Raw genomic sequence first — 22,055 nt, forward strand, 5'->3', positions numbered from 1 at the left:
TTCGAACGAAGCTAACGTCGAAAAGTTATTCCCATAACGAGGAAACGTTTCGTTCATCTAGCTTCCCTTTTTCGTTGTTTTATTTTCTCTCGCGAAACACGTTAACTTCGTGCGGAAGGATAGGAAGAGGGCCGCGTTTGCCAGCTTCCTTCTATATGGAAGCCCATTAAAGCGGCCGTAAAACTTGGTTACAGACTAATTGCTTCTACACCGCGGTCCTTTCCTTTTTTCTCCTTCTCTCTTTGAAGGAGGACGAAGTAAAAAGGGGATGGAAAAACGGAAGTGTTTTTGTTCGATAAGGTAACTCTCGCGTCTCGTTCGATATTTCACCTGGAAAGGAGAGCCGTGATATCTTCCAGCTAGCCCTAGGGGATCCAATAAGTTCCTTATCACACTATGGCTTCTTATGGAAACGAGTATTGTTGCGTTGGATCGATGCTCTCGCAAATATCTCGACCTGTAGGTTATACTTCACAAATTGTGCTCTACCCTCGTAGCTCGAAACTACCGGAGGGTGGCGTGCAAGATAAATTGCGTCGTTTCCTTTTAATCCATTAACTGCTGACTTTTTTTTTGAAATTGTCATGTCGCACCTCTGTTTTGAAAGTAACGCCGTTCAAAAGCATTAATGTTTCAGAGAACGCGAAAAGCTGTCTTTAAACGTGATAATTATAAAATTGTAATAACTATCGTATGAAAGAATCAAATAAATTTTTATTCAATACCCAAACCAAACTTTCGAAACGTCTAGAGTACGTATACATATAGCCTTAAATCTTAATATTTATAGCAATACAGATTTCTTCGTCAGAGTTTCACTTTATCCCAGTTTGTAGAAATTAAAAATTGCCTCACTCGTACCACTTTCCTCTGAATCTTTTATTCCTTCTCATCCTCCAAGATTAATTCCTCTGATTCAAGGATCTTGTTTATCTTATCAGTGTTTGTTAGTACCATCCATCTAGCATATTAAACATCCTATTCTTATAAAGATAAAAAACATCATTTATTTCTCGTCTTTCTGAACTCATCCTTTGGACGACCCACTAGCAATTCCACAAGTCTTTCTTGAACCAGTCCTCACAGCACCGAATGCACACGTAATCCCTAGTGCATGGTTGCGAATAATAATCCTAATAGGATGAAACATCATCGGTATTCGGTTAATCAATCGCGACCAGGGCCAGGCTAGACCCGGACGAAGGAGCTTCGAGGTCGACGAGGTTGGGGTTGCTGTACGTGCATTGCGCAAGAGCATTCACCCCGCTCAATACTCAACGACACGGCACAAGCTACCAGTTGGTTGCTGGTGTTGGTACGTACGGACCAGTGCAGCGGACAGAGACGGAGAACACGGTGTTAGGATGGTTGGAAACAGGAAGCGAGCGAGAGAGAGAGAGAGAGAGAGAGATGGCCGACCACCCCCAAAATGGGTTACCTACCTTTACCCACTTTGTGTACAATGAACCCCGCCTTTGATAGCGCTACCGTGGATGTTTTGTGCTTCGTAGCAAGCCTCGTGGCACGTCGAGACTCTCTCTCGCCCCTTTCCAAGAATTTCTCAGAATTTCGCCACGGGCCACGGCTTCGAATTATAAGCTCTGATCGCGTGGCCGGCTTCCGTACTTGGATAGTATATACTATGTGCAATTTTCGAGACGGGAGATGTCGTCATGCGAAGGATTACGGATGGGAATGTTGTCTAAGAGCAACAGATGTTGGCTGTAGGAGTGGTTGAATTCGGATAAGAGAGGGAGAAGAGTGAATTGGCTTTAAAGTGGAATCGGTGATGGTTGGGACTGTACGTGATGATTGGATGAGAAATGAAAATAGTGAGAAAAAGATAATAACCGTATATAAAATATAGCACGGTAATTGTAATGTAGATTGGTTTAGGAGTGAAATTGGTGAAGACTGGTGATGTTTGAATGATAAATAAAAATAGTAAAAGGAGAACGTAATTACGTATATAGTACGTATAATAGAAAATATATTACGTAGATTCTATTCAGTGGACTAATAGAGAAAGTAGATTATATATTTCAATCTGTACTGCTTTAGAAAGAATAGATTCTGGTATCAAATTTTATGATATCGATTCTTTTTCGTACGACGATAATAATTTCACAATATTTGTCAAACTTCAATCTACTTTTATCGATATAAAACATCGACGATATTCGTTTTATCTTTGCTTTCTAAAATAATCTTTCTCAAATTCCACACCTTATTTTCTTCTTACGAAGTTTCGACATCCCTCGTCGAAACTTTCCCCGTGGTAATCGCAGGTTTCGCGACTTGTCATCGACTCGGGCAACTCGTAGCCGCGTTGTAACCTCGACTGCAACAACAAAGAACCGTCTCCTATTGAGCAAGGAAATTCTTTTATTAAATCGGTGGTTCCTGGCGAGCAACGATCGGCATTTCGCTCGACCGCGAGAGAAAGGGAACGAGCACTCTTGCGTCTTGTCGCAAAAAAAGGTCTAACCGGCTTTCTACGAGGTGGCAAATGCCGGCTTTGGCTTGCAACAGCATTAAATTGTTGTGTCAATCCTCGTAAAACGTTTTCTCGGACGACATCGTGAAACCAGAGAATATACTGGTTATTGAGAAGTGTCTTATTTGTAAGTACTTGTTCGTGAGAGATCGGAGAATCGATGTTACAGGTCTAATCGTTCAAAAATTGTTCAAAGTTTAATTCTTTTTTAGCTCTTTCTAGTTTCGTGAATAATTCTTGGTCTTCATAAGACTAAAGTTTAAGTTTCGTAAAATTTATATGTCACGTAGCGACCGATGCACTGTTGGGAAGTCTGAAATTTTTTTCTGATAATTTTACGATTCTTCGTCCTCGAAATCGACGTCGTCGCTTTTTCACGTTTACAGCGGTCCTGTGTGATAGCTGGCAAATGTTCTTGACAGCATTGTTCCCCCTTTTTAAATTCACACAGCACGCAGCCGTGTAAACGTAAACGAGTCTCGTCAGTCCGCTCATTTTAATAATTCCTTGTGGCAGCGGAATGAACGAAGCGTTAAAATCGAGCTAAGACGCTTCGAACAGGCTACGGAATATATAAATAATTATGGTGTTAAACCGTAGGGTATCTTTAGACGAATGCTGGAAAGAACGATAACGAATTTTCTTCTTCTTATTGTCGAATATTATAGTGTTTCAGTGGTGATAGAAGAAAATTATAACAACCTAGCAAGCTTTGTAATTTTTTTACCTTCGAACACATTGTCCTGTCAGTCTCTAAATGCATTGTTTCCTTTAGTAATAACTAGGCAGCACGAAGTCCAATGTCATGACAGCGCTACTTTTACTTTTTATGATGACAGCCATGACATTTCGTGTCAGTAAAAGTTGCAATTGTCATGTGGAAACATAACTTTAAGGGGATTAAAAAACTATACGGATTTTGCGCCAGGCAAATTAATAGCTCGTCCAATTTCTCAGCGGATACTATTCTTATTCGGATGATTTCTTAGTTTCAGAGTATGATTGGGAAAGATGCAGCGAATATTCTTGAATTCTTTTCACGGGCTATTAACGTTAATTAATAGAAACAATATATATTATTTATATACACATACACCACTGTTGTTTAGGAAGAAATCGAAGATATTCTATCGAGAATGAGGAATGGAGAATCAAACGTTTGGTTGGCTTTTTGTGACAGAAAGGGGGAGTTGGGGATGATTAATGGGAACAATCTTGTTGTTCCAATTACGTGGTTGTCGATAATGTGCAGTCAGTTTGGATTTGATTGTGGGGTTTATGCAATCGATTGTACACGTTGGTTTAGGGAAATTGGACTGGGAGTTTAGTGGTATTGTGTCCGCTGGCTTTCATGTTGAACAGGGTGAAAGCAATGCAGTCGTACAACACATGGTATTTTAAGAAGTTTTGTAACATTTTTGTTGGTTCTTTCTTTAGCGAGTGTTTCTTAGTTAAAAACGTATTATTAGATGACGATATAGTATATTATAGGAATATTAATAAATTATATAGATTATTATAGAAATATATTATATTATAATATAATATTATAGAAATATAAGTAGAAATATTTGGTAGTGTATCTAGTGGAATAAAAATACTATTTTTCTTACGATATAAGTTTGCTTAAACACTTTCTCCTACAGTATGTCCTTATTATTAATAATTAGCAAATTTTCGTAATCATACGAAAGTATTGCCAAATGATAATAAATGATATGAAATACACATATTTCAACATAATCAATTAATATGTAAATGTTATGATAAATACAACTGTGTGTCAATATCATATTCAGGTATAAAGAATTCTGCTGTAAGTATTCTGAAAGAGAAATGAATCTTCCTCGAAAATATTCACTCTTCCAAAGTTTCTTGCTTTCTCCAAAAGTTTTTCTATCGAATCATCGAGAGATTCAGGGCGATCACGATAAGGGAAGCGGCCTGCCGCTAAATTTCAGGAAGGGAAAACGAGGTCGAGATCTGTCGTCTTTGATTTATCTCCCTTTCTCTCCCCCCCCGTTGCCCTTGCTGCTTTTCTGTTACATTTACGTCGATCGCCGACGAAGACCAAGAGAAACATTTCGCTTTTTTCCATTGAGTCACACGGGTGTCTTGTATACCTACGCACGAACGGAAATGCACTTTCTCCGAAAACAGAGCATACGGGCCTGGCTTGCCTCTGCCGACATCGGATTCGTCGTCGAATTCGCTCCAAGCAGAAGGTTTCTCTCGAACAAAGTCGGATCACCGAGCTCGCCATTTACTATTTGGGTTATCATTGTCTCTGCCGCCGCCGAGGCTTTCTAGCTTTCTATGCTTATGCCAAGGATGTCCACATTGCGAAGGATCCCCCCACCCCACGCATGTATTTAGTCTCGATCTTAGACACGATGCTCATTGTTGTTCGCGGAACTTCAGTTTCTTATGCCTTTTTCTTGCGTCTTCTTTTTTCAGGATTACTTCTTTTTATTCCTTTTTAAAAAATTTATTTCCGTGTGTTTTACATCGATTAGAAAACTTGTATTTGTGTAGTACTTATTGCTTTTTGTTAACATTTTTTCAGAGCGTTTGTTTGTTTTTTAGACTCACTTAAATTTTTGTTAAAATAAATTTATTTGTCCTGTCTTTGTTTGAACTGTTCTTAGCGCGATTGTTTGTTTTATGGATAGATTCTTTTTTTAATGTTATTAGTGAGCTAGTGTTTGCTTTTTAAATTTACATCTTTCAATCTCTTTTAGAGCGTTCTTTTATACCGAGTTATCTTCCGTCCTTCTATTTGTCAAATTTTTAAGAGAAACCTACGTTTTAATGACAACGTAAGCGACAATAGGGAAATAAAACTTGAGGCTGATATCCAGTTTAAGATCGCGTTTTGTCGCGTTAGAATTACAATTCACGCTATAAACGTGACTCGGTATTATAATCGTCGGGTTCTCGATCGTTGATATAAAAGAAACGTGGGCGTTTAGTCTGCTACAACTTTCAGTAGCGATTAGTCATAAGAGCTAACGGTTCTGAAAGAGAGAGAGAGGCATATCTTTGTGGTTGGTAAATGATATTAGAGATTAGAAAGAGTTTTAGTAGGTTCGAACAGCGGTTTTTCTCTTTCCAACTAATTTAGTCTGATACTTTATTTTAATATTTAAGAGCACCAACGCTTATATGAAATGTCGCTGAAATGTTTAAAATAGAATTAAAGAAGTAAATCAGGATTTCAGGATGGAAGGTGTTAATAATCGTCATACAACGTTCCATTCGATCCATAAAGTTCGATATAAAATCATATACCAGCATATCGATTAATATACTTTCGAACCAATTCTCAAGCGAGGCCAGCGAAATAATTTTCGGTGCTTCTTAATGCAAAGTTTTCATCCAGCGCCTCCTTTCTTTCTTTCTCGATTAACATGAGTATGTTAAACGTTAATTTATCCTCTAGATGCTGGGACTTCAATTTCGGTAATGCTATTTCGAACAGCGAATGCCAAGCAAACAAGCGCGATACCAAAGATAAGGATTGCTCTTAATTAGTCGGCGACACAGATTGTTACCTCCTCCCTCTCTCTCCTCTCTCGCTCTCTTTGTTCGTCTCGGTTAAGTCGCGCTGCGTTCAGTATGTACATATTAAGTTATCTTTATGCAAAACGATCTGTTATCTTTGCTGCTTTACGAGCGCTGCCACAGATAACCTTAATTAAATCGAGTGGCTGAAAAATGAGGCGAATTCGACGCTGGGGAATCGAAGATACCCGCCGATACGATAATGGCCTATCGATTAAACTCATTAAACGACGAACGTTTTTGTTATTTGAAGATAATAAAATTATTCGTTGCGTTATCCGTGGACTTGGGATTACTATTAAATACATACGTATTTGCTTTATCATTCTTTACGATTAAGAAGGAATAGAACGATACATTTGTGGTTCGTAGATGGAATTGAACATTTATCGTGTATTTGTATGATGAAATTAATAAACGAACAAAAGCATCAGAGAGGCTCATATAGTTTCAGTAGCGCAACATACTTGAAATATTTCGATTTGAAATCCTGTAGACGTTGATTCGATCTCGATCGCACGTGTACGCGTCGAGACGAACGCTCTGCAGATTTAGTAAATCATACCGGCGAGAACGTGCTGTTAGAAACCTGCTGCCATATACCGTCTGGCGAAACGAGTCCAGGCAGTTTTAAAAATACGTGTATAAGTAGAATATCCGAAGGAGAACCTCGAAGACGATTCCATAGTATTTGTTTGGTACAAAGAAAGTTCGAAAGCACCCAAGTCCGCTGGCTATGGAAGTAAGCGGAAGGGAAAGTTTCCTTTATGGCAGGAAGGGATCGAAGGATCGGCAGTGTGCTCTAAAGGACACGTCGCTTGGCTCGTGTTCCTTCTGTTGGCTAAAATGGCTGGAAGCTGTATACACCGAAGAATATTCTTCAGTGGAGATCTTTTGTTCAACAACTTGTGCTCTTATCGACCCTACTTACTACCTTCTTTATGTGGCTATCCTAAACAAATTTTGAAAATAATCTTTATTCCTTTTCTCGGTTATCGTTACATTCATCGCTAATTTAGAGAGTTATTCAAAAAATTTCATCATTCCATATTCCAGCGATTTCGAAGGAAATTTAATCCTTGAATATTTTTTTTGAATAAAAGATGACAAACACGTGGTTTAAACACGATTTCACAATACGTCATTGATAAATATCTTAGGATTTACACAGATTTCTTGAAAGCCTGGAACACTAGAAAAATTAAGAAGATAAAATCGTTCACGGAAGATTAATTAGAAAAGCGTGCACGATATATAACATTCCGAGGAGAACGTAACCAGAGCAAAATGTTGAAGTGATCTCGAATGGAGAATTTCGACATTATTCCCGATATCGTGGATCATGCTAATTTTAGTTGCAAGAACGAAGGATTGTTCGGCTCGAACTAAAGGAACTCGATTCTCTGGCGCGTTCACCAGCGCGGTTCACGCTGTGACCAACATGACTGGTGAAGGTTTATCTGCTGATCTGTTTTGGAATAACTGTTGCTATTCTACTTATCCTCGCCGGTTTCACGATCGTGGCTTTCCTTCTGTTCTACATTAACCGCCTCTGAATACTTCATTGTACGAGATGGTTTTTCTGGCGGCGCGCATCTACCGAGAGATAATGTTGCTTCGCTATGAAGTCGCTGTGTAATCGTACGGATTCATACGCTCTCATAACCCATTCGTATGCCAATTCTTTTTCAATTCGTAAACCAGTGTACATTTTCTTTCAATCACATACATCGTAATTTCTTTATTATGTATTTGACTAAGCGTTAATTGGTAAGGTCTCTGTAGTACCGTGTTAAATAATATCTAAATCCGAGGTTGGTCTGTAGAATTAAAACTGAAGGTTAAAAACTATAATTGGATGTGATAGCGTGAGTCGATGAGTTGTTGTATTGCAAGATCCAACGAACATTTTCCTCTCGTACTTTATTAATCCAGTCTTCGATAAATTCTCAAATAACCAGTGAATCTCAGCAGCAATAGCCTAACCAATATATTTTGCCAATCGACTACCACGCTATAAGATATCGGACATAAAACTCGTCCAACAAAAGATATCGCCCACCTCCATGAAATCTCTCTAGAATCGTCAATAGACCTTATTTTCTCGAGTCGCTCCCCTTCGTCTTTCACCCTTGAGGCAGTATCCTGTTATAAGATATAGTTTAGGCCATCTTCGGCTTTTTTCTACAAATAACCTACGCGATAGTTTCCCCGTCGATCGGATATATCAGTTTTGGATATAAACTGAAAGTAAAGTCGTGGAAAGGGAATAAAAATTCAGACTTCTCTCGAAGATGAGTCGCCCGTAACGGGCGAAACTCCAATTATTTAACTCTTTCACAAGTACATATTTAGAAATTTTGAGGGATTCTCAGAACCGTGTACAGAATTATCTTACGATATTGATATTCGTATTAATACGTAGATAGTCGATATTGTATGATCTAAAAAAGAACAGACGCTCAGCTACAGCCATCTTGTCCTCGTAAGTGTTAAATCTTCTCATTCAGCTTCGTCGATCGAGCGTGTACCAATGCGTTCATAGAACAAGAGATGAGTTCAAGGAAAAGTGGTGAACGCTTTGGGAAGAAGGATATCCTTGCTGGAAAGCTGGAAAGTACAGTGTGACCGAACGTTACCGGTGCGATGGCGTGCGAATGGTTCCGCGCAAACCACGTCCGCGTTATCACTGCGAAGAGACACCGATGTTACGGCACCGACAAAATTTGATGGAACTCGATATCAGCTCGCACGTAACCTCGAAAACGGAGGCGTGCCTGTATAGCCAAGCCTGTCACGAGTCACGAGTAGAGGGGGAGAGCACGTTACACATATTTGAGGTCAGGAGATATAAATAAATGCTAATATCAACAGGCGCTGGCCAGTTTGATATCCAAACCAAAGCCTCGTTTCGTTCGCCGCTGCGCGCTGGCCTTTCTGTACACCTCTATTGAGCACAGGTCACCGTCCAATTCAGATAACGCCGATAGGAAACGTTTCATCTAGGATTTATAAAACGCGCGCGCCGCCCGCGACTCCCGACGCCAAGCCTAATGCGATCCATCGCTGCCACTGTACCGATATGTTCTGATAAAACGCGAGAACAAGTATAGGCGCATTAAGCACGCGTATGTAATGCACGGACCAAAGGCTTTTGATAGTACATAGAGGGATTTTACTTTGGTTTGCACGCGGGCTGCTTCTTTGATCCAATTTTTGCTATCTTTGATTTCACAGTTTTCAAAGTTTTATACCTTTGGATTTTTAAATTTTCAAATTCCCAACTCTTTATATTTTCAAATTTCAAATGCAATATTCAAGTATTCATATCTTTCGATTTTTGTACTTTTCGATCTTCACATCTTTAAGGTTTAAACATTCAAAGTCTCAAATTTTCGAATCTTCAGATTTCGAAATCCTTCAGCCTTCGGATCTTTGATTCTTAACTTTTCAAACGATCTTTCTCTAATTTCCGAGTTCGAAACGGATCGCGAAAGTGTTCGAATTTACATTTTCAGTGTTCTGTATATTTCCATGTTCTCCAATTTCCTAATTGCTGTATCTCGCAATTTTGGAACGAAACTTCTCTCGTTTCAATTACTTTGCTTCGCGAACATCAGATCTACTTCACGCTAATGCGACATTCTGTTAGCATTCTGAACCTTATCGTTTTCTGAAACTGCAACTTCTCCGAAAGAAGATTAATATCATAGGAAGTAACATTTGTCTTCTTTCTATTTGTAAAGAAACATCAAATTCTGTCGAAAATATCACAATACGATAAACAATTTTAATAAATAAAAGCGTGACTGTTGGAATCTGGAAAATGTCATTATTCTGCTTATTCTGCGTACAAATTAGCTTCGTAATTTATTAATATACAAAATATGACAATGCAGTGACTAAGTAAGTATAGGCTAATTAATTAACAAATAACGAATTGATACAATAAACGTTACAGAAATGTATTATTGAATACAATTTCATTAATATTATAATCTGATTAAGGTAAACCGTGTCAGTTTGTGAAAGCATTCTATTATGAATGAAAAGAATTAAAAAGTTCTCTTCATGAAATAACGTTTAAATTTCCTTTGTAATATTTTTCAACATTTTCCCCCTATATTCTACTTTCGTTCCCTTTGTGAGAGAATCTTTCGGATTCTCTGAAAACTTGGTTAAAAACATTTGCATCATCCAAACGTTGTTAATTTTGACAGAGCAATTCCAGCGTTTGATACGTTTTACTTTGAAATTTATTAAGTTTCATACAGAAAATCGCGGTCATCTGTTCCACTTTCAGTTATGACACGTCAGCAAATCTTATTACCCAAAAACCTAAATAAACGCATCAGCTACTCAACATAAGATGATGAAATTGACGTAGGTGTAACGAGATTAAACGTGTGTACTTTTCAAGAACATTAACATAGCTACATAAACGAACGTATGCTATCACTTATTAAATATATGAGTGCTTTGCTGGATTTTTAGCAACATCGCTAGATATACGAACGTTGACTGCATACTGAGATACACCTTGTAAATGAATCTTTCAACGGCTAACTTTTTCTAAGCTTCTCATTTTCATAATTGGTACTTAACGTCTGAAAGAGACAAAATTTCCCATTAGACTGTGGATACGCATGCAGATTTAAACTTTATGAGTACGATTAAAGAAATAGAAACTAAGCGGAGATTTGTTTCACTCTACATTTCATTTTACTTTGTGTATTTTATACTTTAGATATTGTATATTGAACCCAATCAAGTCAATCACAATAGATAAAACATTGAATAAACATTTTATATTTTTATTATTTTTATACGTATATCGTTAATATATTTTTGGTGGTATATGCGCTCTGTGTATTTTTGTATCTCCGAAACTCCCATAAGAGCATAAAAGTCCGCAGCTCAGTTATTACCACGAATTTATTTATCTCAAGGAGAAAAGATAAATCAGCGAATTCACGCAGACGAAAAAATCAATTATCCAAAAACATTAAGTCCCCACCGATACGCTTTTGCACGATCGATTCCCTGGGTCGAAGCGGCTCGGGGCAATTTTGCCTGGTCTCCTGAATCGGTCGATCCATTTTCCATCGACGTTAAACTGCAGCTTCTCTCTCTCACTCTCTCTCTCTCTCTCTTCTCTCTCGAGGCCTCGTCTCCCTTTCCGGAGTAAATGTAACTGGCTACGTTGCATATTACACCTGTAATGTCGGTCGCGGCGGCTCGGTATCGAGAGAGCCCACATGCCCACTCGCCAGGAGAGAATTACACACGGCCGTATGTGTGACGACTTATCTACGTAACCTACTCCACTTGTAACTGTTTGCGAGAGAACACTTCCTCATTACACGCGAACGCGCCCAGCGTGTTTTCTATCGATCGGTCCGTGCTAGCCGGGCTAGCTCCGCTTCCTCTTCGTATTTCATCTTCCTCCCGGCGGCCCTCCCTCGATTTTTCCTCTCTTTATCCTTCGCTCTTCTTACACAGGCTGCCGCGTGACGAGAAAATCGGCGAAGAAGAAGCGACTCTGTACGATAAAATAGATTCAGCTCTGTGAAACTTTTGAGAAAACGGGTTTGACCGATTGATGAGATCGAGATAGAGGTGAACGATGACTGAGTCTTATAAAATTGATAACGATGTGTTATTTCGTTGGATTGTTGGGAAAGTTTATAGCGAGAGAAAAGAAGGAGAAAAAACAAAGGAGGAAGGAGAAAAATGAAATGACGACAAAGAAAGAAAGGATGAGAAAGAAAGAATAAACGGAGAGAGAAAAGGAAAGAAAGAATGGAGAGAAGAAACGATATACAAAGGGGATGAAGCAGTTGAGAGAAGGAAAGAGAAAGGTTCAAAGTTCAGAGTTCAAAGTATGTACCTACATGATGTAATCTTTTGTCATGGTACTCGCCTTTAACTTTTGGTCGTGTAACCTCGCGGGAGCAAAGTGAAAAAACGGTTTTTCTTCTTTCCTTGTTTTGTCTACGAATCGTTGCGGCTATTCGTGAGATCGTTGATAAATTTTTAATTGCGCCCCAACAGTGCGAAGAACAATTTCAATCGATGCGACGTGCAAACACTTGGCTTACGTGTTGTTCTGCTCCTTGAATATGCGTGTGTTACAGGCAGACCTTGCACACTGTTGGTACAGTGTACGATCTGATCGATCTGTTGTTCTGTCCCTGACCTAAGAGCGTATCTAAGTCTAGTTTTATGGGAATTGAAGTTCTAATTTACTAGCACATTTTTAGCTTTCTATTTGTATGGTACATGTATGTAGACATGTATGTAGAATGTGTTTATATCGTACAAACCTCGAGTTTTTTAACGCAATCGAAGCATAGCAAATCCAGTACTCTTTTGCAAAGAAAAGTTATGAATTTCAGGAAAAGAAGACTGTATATATATAAATATAATTTTCCTCTTTTTCCTTTCCCATTTACATACATGGAAATAATTTACTCATCAATGTCGCTTCCTGAGGACGAGAAAGGAAATCATCAAGTCTTTCCACGAGTAATGTTTATTAATCATTCCACTATTCGAGAAGTTGAAATGATAAACGACGGACTATTCGCTTTTTACGAACAACTGATTTTTTCCAGTCACGGTCTAATGACCAGATTGAATCATTGATTACGATCAATATCTTGCACTAGTCTAAAAAGTTATAATAAATTATTCTTGTATTTTCATCTTTTCTCAACATACTCGCTGCGAAATTTCTAAAAAGATTCGTCTTTTACTCTTTTTGGCACTTACATTGTTTACCGTTTCAACTGTTCGTTCCTAAAACAAAATCCAGAGAGGGAGAAAAGTTGGGTTCGTTTTCACCCCGGACGCGCTACCATTGAATTCAAACCAGTCCAATGTTTTTCGTCGGTGTCCGCTCGAAAATTCGGAAAGTAGGTTCCGTTTCTGTTTAATTAAGCCGGGAGTACGTTCTAAAACGATAATTCACTGTGTCGCGGGCCACAGGGTATCAGGCGAAAGAGTTTCTCTCGTAAACGGGGTTACTGTTCGTTTGTGTGCATACGCGAGCACAACGACACAGTCGCGAAATGTAGTTCATTTAATTACGAGCGACTCTCCAGTGCGCAAAATCTACAGGATTTTAAATCGTTGCTCGAGGGGGGCGTCCTTTTTTTTTAAACGGAAGCATTTTAGAGGTTCTTGTTAATCTTTAGACACCGAGAATATCGTTTCTTTTTCTACCCAGCGCGAGATCGTAAAAGTGTCGTAAAAGTCGTGTTAGGAATGCCGTTTTAGTATTCTAATTACCCATATTTTAAGACTCTGCATTCTTCTGAAGTGTAAATTGAAATCTTAACAAGTGGAAAAAGCTACGTTTCGTGCTTAATACTGGCAAGCTACTGTGGGCTTACATTTTTTTTATAAAAGTCTTATATAGAAACCCCTCGTACATTTCGTTATAGGAGTGCATTTAAATTTAATAAAACATTCAATGCTTATCACAAACTGTATGACTTTTCTTTGTATAAATTGATTTTTTGACTCAATCTCTGGTAGCAGTATTTTAATGAAAATGGTACTTTAAACTATCTTCGGAATATAAAGAGTTAAATCTTTAATAACTAAATGAATCACAGAAATTTTGATAGAACTATTCAGAATTTTCACGCAGACTGCTAATTTTGTGGCCACTTTTTAAACCACCTCGCTACCAATTCGAAACGAGAAGAACCTTCGTGTCAAGAAAACGTCTCCGAATCGCAACAAGTTAAGGCCATGGTCAGAGGCCTAAGGTCAGATAGAATTTAAAACGATTCTTCAGGATTTTCGTGTAATCCATAAATTTGTGGTGTTGCTTCGTTACAAATTCAAATGGGGGAAACCTGTTGGCATCCAACTGTAACAACGAAACGATTAGCCATCAGCACTAGGATCGTCGTGTTCTCGTCTAGGTCGGTCGATACGAGCGCGCGGCGATCGTAAGCGGTCGCTGGCTGGCAGGTAGGTTAACAGATTAATAGTTTGTGTATCTAGGAGGCAGCTTAACAACGAAACCAGGCCAGCATCGCTGGCATAAAGTTCGTCGATACCGCTACGCTGATCGAAAAAAGAAAAACCGGAGATCACGCTCGTGCGGACCTATCGGGATAATGAACACAGGTGACTTAATATAGAGGGAGAGGGAGAGGGAGAGGGGGAGAGAGAGAGAGAGAGAGAGTCCGTCTATGGTATAATAGAGAGGCAATTCCTGGCGTCTTCCGATAAATCATTCAGTAGCCTGATGCATCTGGTTGAACCTCCTTTGGAGAGGATCAGTGTCGGGAATGGAACGCCTGATTACTTGTTTTGATATTAATGATTACGGAAAAGTGACTCGTCGTGGGGGAATTGATGATGCAATGGGATTGATCAGCAGTGATTATAGGTCTTCCAGTGAAGTAATATCGTACGGTGTGTTAGGATCGACCAAGGAATTTTCTTCAAACTTGTCAGATGTCAAAACCGGAGGGCTTTTAAATATGCGCTTTATTAAATTTTCAACGGCAATTAAATTCTCCAATTGTCGTTTCTCTATCGACAAGAACATTTTACTGACGTTGACCAATTACTTTGATACAAAAATTTAATCGGATAAATTTTCATCCTACGTATCTCGATTAACTGCAGGTTAAATAGAAAATAAAAATAAAAATCGTCAAATAAAATTGTAAACACACAAACAAAATCTGGCGACAGAACTTTCCAATCAACCAAATACATTCACCTTCCTTCAAATTGTACCATTTCGCTAAGACGTTGTACAAATGTAACCTACACACAGAGAAGTGTTTGCATGTCAGGTCGCACTAATAGGCGAAAAGTTGATCAGATCCCTGTCTATATGCGGCGACTATTCCTACATTCCTACCGGAACAAGAACAACCAGCTTACTACGATCAAACGCTTGCACCGTGTATACGACTGTGTGTATACGAACGTGAATCAGAGTGGGGAAGACTATCTTCATTCTGTTAGGTCCCTCCCACTGAGAGACGTTGCTCTCGATAGAACGAGAACGCAGGTGACGGGTCACCGGCAGGCTATTTACCTACTTTAACCTAACTCGCACCTACTTCACCCATCGTTGACCTAAAGTGGTTCTCTGCCTCTTCGTCCTTTTATCGTGTCCGCCCTGGCCGCGTGGGTGGTGGGACACCGAAACCGTCTTTCGTTAAACTTTCCGACTGCTCGCGTCCCGAACTGCCCGGAGGGATAGCTCGTTTCGTACGTTCGCGATAACTTTCCTGATACGGGATTGGTCGAGATTATTGGTGAACAAGAAACTATTGAGAGATAGATTACAGGGTAGGGAATCTTCTTCATCGTATAGTTGTTGGGTTTTGAGTTGAATGTTGGGAGAACGGTAGCGAGGAGTTTGGAAATTGTTCGGTGAGGATCGAAGACTTACTTCGACAAAGATTTTGGTTTAGTAAGGCAAAAGTTGAACTTTCTGAGGCAACATTTTTTGGGCATGGGGGAACTGACGGATGGACTTCTGGGACTTTTCTTTAAGGAGCTAAAGATTTATGGATCATCGGACTTGGTGATATACTATTTTTCGAAATTCTCATTTTTCTGGGAAACGACTGAGGAATGACTGGGGAATGATATTTGGAGGCTTCTTTTTCGAGGAATCTAACTCAAATTTTATCATTCACAATTGGCAACTAGTTGTAAGTACTTTCAACTATAGACATAGTTGTCTCAAGCTTTGCATTAGTAACCGTTAACAATAATGTAATGCTTGTAATGATTACTAATAAATACTAGATATAATTAAAACTCAGTGATCACATTAGATGCTTGGTTATCCCAATGTACTTACTCGCGATGTTGCCATGTTGGTTCGTAGGATAATCGTAGGATCGGTTTCGTGCAAAGGTAGCGCGTCTCGGCAAAGCTATCGAAAAACTCGTCCTCTTTGAACGGCCACCTCGACCTGGCGCAATAATCAGCTTTAACCGGCTTCGGCGTGAAACGGATGAAATATCGACTAAATATAACCGGGGCCAGGAACCGGTGGAAAAGAGGGGCAACCAGACACGGTGGGAGCCTCGTGCCACAAATGTAGGACATCGCCTCGTCTTCGAAAAAGATATACGAACGGGAGAGGGACTGATTACGTTACTGTTAATGCTGTTCATTCTCTATGGCCACGATCAAACACGTCCGTTTATTCTCTCTTTACGTTCGGTGCCGTGTCGACACCCATACTCGCCTCGCGGAGCAATTTCAGTCTGTCGAGAAAGTTTCTGCATGTCTCATTTTTATCTCTTTCTTTCTTTATCCCCCCTCCCTCTCTCTCTCTCTTTTCGTAACGAATCTTCAACAGAGGTTACGAGTACGTCTCTGTGTCAAAAATATCGTTTAACACTAGCATTACCGATAACTTATACATATATATATTTGATTCATCACGCTTTCTCGCGATGCTCGTAGTAGGAGTGGTCGATACAATTTATGAATCAAAATAATAAGAGTCGCTATATACTGTATAAAATTACTGAAAGTGGACAGTTCCATCTTTTTGTTTACATTCGAATCTTTATACGTTTTTATTGACAATCGACATTTTGTATGGTATATTAGATATTGAAGGATTTTCGCGAGTAAATTATGTAAATACTCGTCGTCGGATTTGCAATTTCTCCCTTTCCATACTGTTATTTCGTTTTGGGAGGCACTTTCCCGTTGAATATTCAATCGTTCTCTGTTCGGCGGATATCGACGCGTTCGGCCTGAAAATGCGGATCTGAACGTCACGCTGAAAAACCCGGAGAGGAGCAGGCTTGGCTTCCTCCTACTAGGCGAAAGTGTTTTCCGGAGGTGAAAGCACCAGGGTCGAAACTTCGGCCTCTCGGTGTTAGCCGAGGCGCAAAGGTGAAATCAGAATAATTGGATAAGGAAAACGATGCATTCAGTTTAGAATCGACTCACGATATCGTTCTATTTCGCGGCGATCTGACACTTCCCGATATTAGGTTTCTAATGATGCGATACATTTTTAAAATCTTATTGCCATCATAAATCATTTTGATTTATTCTCCAAGGGAAGATCATCCGTAGGTTGCATATATTTTATGAATTTATAGGAAATTCGAAGGTGCGTAAATGTGCAGAATATAAATGCAGTATGCAATCATTTTTAAAAAGTCAAAACAGAATACCTACTAGTTGTAGTATTTAGTAGACGAAACAGTTCTCTGTTTTGCTTAAGGTAGTCATTAGTCGTTAAATTCTAAAAACTACTTCAGATTACTCCAACAGTTATGCAAGTTACTTCGAATATGAACTTTGTAGTTTCAGTAGCTTCCATAGTATCCAATGATATTAATGGTAACTTTCATTTCTTCCCAATATTTGAATAAATAACATTTCAGTGGAAGAGGTGTTAGTCTTTCCAATTCTCTTCCTTCTAATTACTGCAATCTTTAACGTTTTGCAATACCCTGTGTATAATATTAGTAACGATTCAACCGAGAGGCCACCGCGTTACGACACGAGGGCAGGGCCCTCGAAACGTCGCCGACGATCCCGAGAACTAGTTCAATTAGAGAAAACCGCGGAAAAGGAGATATCTCTCTACCTCGGCGCATCGAGGTATGAGGGTTTCGGGGGCAACCCATCGTCGTCGTCGGCCCGTAAAAGAGCGGCAGCTCGTGAAACCGGCGACCTTCTCTCGTCCAGTCGAAACTTCTCCGCGATAGGAATCTTCTCTCTCTCTTGGCCACGACCCACCAATGGTTACGCCCCTGGGCCACTTCGACGATATTCCCAGCCATTTCGCGCCAGCTGCGCTCTACTCCGTATCTTGCCGCGTTTTTCGTCCCTTTTTCAACCGCGGGAATTTCGAAATTTATGCTCAAGAAGGTTACACGTTCTCTTTTCTTCTTCGTTCGAGTTCTGTTCATCTCTGGGAGAAATCTCGGCAGCTTTCGGTGCTTTTACTAGAGCCTTCTGGTAGTCAATGTTTTTAACGCTACGATCCTGTGAATTTCGTCCTATCTAGAGCATTACTGTTAATCTTTAATTGCAAGTATTCGTATCTTTGACATTAATATTCTTCTACAGTTTCTGATTAAATTAATCTTAATCATCGCGGTGAAACCTTTCAAACGGATAATATACGGTGACTCACGAACACTCCTAGAAACTTTTTATGTGTACATTATACGAAACATTTTGAAATCTCATTAGCACTGTAGACACGGCTATCGTGATTACGTTTGTCTTTCGAACGGATCTGAAAATATATATAGAAGTTACAAGATATTTATTGGAAGCGTACACTTCCCGAAGATCACCGAAGTATTTGAGCAATTAATTATTCGTTATATTAATAGACAACAATATTTAGTGAGACCATCTATAGCACTATAATTGTATGTTTAAGACTACTGTTCACGCTGTATACATACTAATCTTTCACTAAGTGTATGTTTGCAATGTTGTCGTGTAATTTCTATATACATTTTCGGGTTGGTTTTAAGTTTTACTATCACGATAGACGTATATCATTACAGTATAGAAATGTCAAAAACGCATATAATACACAAATATATGTTCATAAAAGAATTGTGTGATAGGTGTATGAATACTTTCGTGTGCCACTGTATGTAATAACTTAGTAAATTTCGAATGAATGAAAATATTATATTATGCAAGCATATTTCCCCTAACATAAATCAAGTTCCAAAGACGGAAAAAGCAAACTCGGAAGCTCCTTCTTGTCTAACTTCTGCTCGTTCTTCATCCTCTAGCTCGTATATTTATTCTTTACAACGGACACGAAGCAAATTCGAACAGACTGGAAAAAAGAAGGCGTCGAGTCGAAGTTGTTCGACGATGCTAACACGCCAGCTGTTAAGTGTTTTACTTGGTGCATTTCTGTATCGTACTCGGATAAATCTGGCCAGATCTTTCGTGAACGAAGAGATTTACGCTTGGACGCGTATAAAAAGATCCCCTCGAGCTTCTTCGATGAAAAGCGTGTTTAGAGGTAGAAAGAAGTGGAGCCGAAGTTACAAAGGCCTTTTGCTTTCTTTGGGGTTTGTATGGCGCTTTTACGAACTTTTGGAACTGGTCTTAATCCTGTCAAGATGGTGTTCAGAGGATATTATTTTATTGTTCTACTTTGATAAAGGAATAATTCTTTATTTAACGGTCGTCTTTACTTTTGCGTATTATTAATTAGAATTTATTTGTTAAAATTGTCTTAAGTCTTCGAACGTTTAAGGAATGACTCGGTTGATGATTAATTTTTCATGGAACTTCCTCATTTATTTGTAAAGACTCGTATTAATCCGTATTTTCGACGATTCGCGTATTGTTGTCAGCAATCTATAAAATTCAGAGTGCAGATACTCATGAGCGGTGGCATACGTAGTCGGCCACGAGGGTAATCCTGTTCCTCGAGCTGAAAGGAGCCGTGTTTAGCACATCGCGCCAGTAAATTTTGGTTGGTCTCGTTTTTCTCTCGTGCGCTTTCGCGGATCAACAGAGAATTCAGATACGATCAGTCGGGAGGGAAGAAAGGAAAAAGAAACAGAAAAGGCGATGACTATTCTTATTTCGATCTGTTAATCAGCGATAACGCGTCGACAGAGATAGCGTGTCACGCGTAACAATAGAAAGAAAAAGGTGGATACAGGGAGAGAGTGGATCACTCGCGTGCGTTCTTCATTCCCCGACTCTCGACTGTCCCATTTCATCCCGATTTCTATCAAGATTACTTTGTCATGATCCTCCTTTAATCATTACCATATCGAAACATGCGATTGGAAATGCGACAACAATGATTTTCATTCGTAGCTTTACTGTTACTCGTACAGCTTTGTCATATAGGGTGGTTTTAAATTAATCATTGATCTATTAGACAATGTAGCATTCGCTATAACGCGTGTAAATCGGCATTCTGTTGTCTGTATATAACTTATTAAGAATCGTGTTGCATTTAGTCGATGATAAATGCTCTTCGAAACTGACGCTCGGAGTTGCGGAGGCTGGATCAGTTCCAACGTGCTTTCTAAGTGACATTTACTTACACATTGTATCGATAATGATATTGCATTTATCTCTGTCATTTATTTTCCTCTGGAGAGAACGATTTATGAAAATGTCCCCGTACATAAACGGTCAAATTTTGAACCAAATATCATAACTGTCCAAATCACAAAACATTTGATCAGGAGTGTATATATCCTCTAATTTTGCTCGATCTTCTCTCTTCTTCTCTCGCTCTCCAGTAAGTAAAGTCCATGGAGCCAACGGGAGAGACTTCTAACCGTGCGTCGCGTTGCGTGGGTGAGAGAAAAAGGACTCGCGAGAGCACCGAATGGTCCGCGTGGAACGGTGCTCGGTTCTGATTGTGAGCGGGCCGATCGGGCCGACGCGACGAGTCAGACGTGCCGAGGCTATGACCGCGTTTCTTGGTGGGCTAAGTGGCACGCGCCTACCTGCCCTCTCTTACCTTCTTCCCCGTCTCCTTCTCCACTCCCGTAATCCACACTCCCACTCTTCGGTGCTCGTTTGCCACCTCCCGATCAAATAGGCCGCACTCGATACATTCTGTCGTCTCGGTAGCGTCCACGGAACCACGTTTCTACGTTGATATCGCGCCGCCTTTTTTTGCCTCCGCTTCCGCCACGTTCGCGCCCACGTGGATCGTCACTTTCCCTGTTTCGCGGTCCCCGGAAGTGTCGCTCAGACCACGGCTTCTCTTCCCAACCGACGCACCGGTTTCGGCGTCTCTAACACTTGGACCGATCGTACGCTTCGCCTCGATAATTCGTATATTTCTCTTTTTTTTTCATTTTTTACTTTGGATTTCTGATGTTTGTATGATACAAGGAAGTTATAAATTAAGCTGTGTAATAGTAGTATTTGTTGATACTTGTGGGATATAAAGAGATTTGTATATCATGTTATGTCCTAGAGCCGCGCAGAATAAAGAAAGTGAAGATTTACGATTGGACTGCGGACTTTTATGCAAATTTTTACGAAATTAGTCAGAAGTTAAGAAGTAAGGCCTCGGGAAAAGATTGTGTTTCCTACGAAGCATTGCATAAATCAATTTGAATATTTTATATATTCTTTCATATTATGTGCATTCGGTGTAACTTTACAGTTTCAGATTTCCTACAGATTCGTGAAAATCCGCAGTTTGTTTATTACGTATACGATTAATGGTATCTCACTTCTCAGTACAAAAACTTTTCGATATTAATACTCCATGGGGAAATATATTTTCTCGCATCTCGTGCAAATTTTACAAATATTTTACAAATGTAAATGTTTGTATTATTATACAACAGTTTGTTAATTCGAACATTTGAACCTTTTTTTGATAAAAGTAAAGATTGAAACTAAATAAACTTCTTACATCCTAACCCCAGATGTAACATCTGTTGGATAGTTTCAATGATTCCACGCCTGTGGTTTCTGCGTGCGTCGTGTCGATGTCAATATTGGCCCTTTGTTTTTTTTGCCTCCTCGTCGTCAGTCTAATTCAACACTTCGCGATCTGTATTATTTATTATTTATTTATTATCTGTATTTACCTATTTATTATATGTCTATATACCGACTTACGCTATATTCACTATGTCATATCTTTCGTTCTTTCTGTATCACATATTATATTAGGCTGTCCAAAAAGTTTCTCTCCTTTTATAAGGAAATAATAGATGCACATTTTTTGTTTTATATTATTTTATCGAATTATTTACGATTCCCTTTTGTTCTATTGGAATATTTATCGTAAATACTGTACGTAAATATATAATACTATATGTAAATATTATATTTACTGCAAAAATTGGTTATCTCGCGCAATAAATAAACATATAGAAACTTGTTAGGTTCTAGGATGTTGTTACATCCTCTAGGAATTTTCTACCGACGACAGGATTGAAAATTGACTATTTTCTATAAGTATGCCTCGTTTGTACAATCCTAGTTAGGATTTCAT

General features: G+C 39.2%; 1 protein-coding gene across 9 annotated transcripts in view; it reads left to right on the forward strand.

The window, feature by feature from the left end:
* Positions 1 to 22,055, forward strand: part of LOC126869922 (origin recognition complex subunit 2) — a 113,618-nt gene that overhangs the window by 15,548 nt on the left and 76,015 nt on the right. The window lies entirely within an intron of this gene.

Source organism: Bombus huntii, chromosome 10, assembly GCF_024542735.1.
Source record: "Bombus huntii isolate Logan2020A chromosome 10, iyBomHunt1.1, whole genome shotgun sequence".
Taxonomy (NCBI): Eukaryota; Metazoa; Arthropoda; class Insecta; order Hymenoptera; family Apidae; genus Bombus; species Bombus huntii.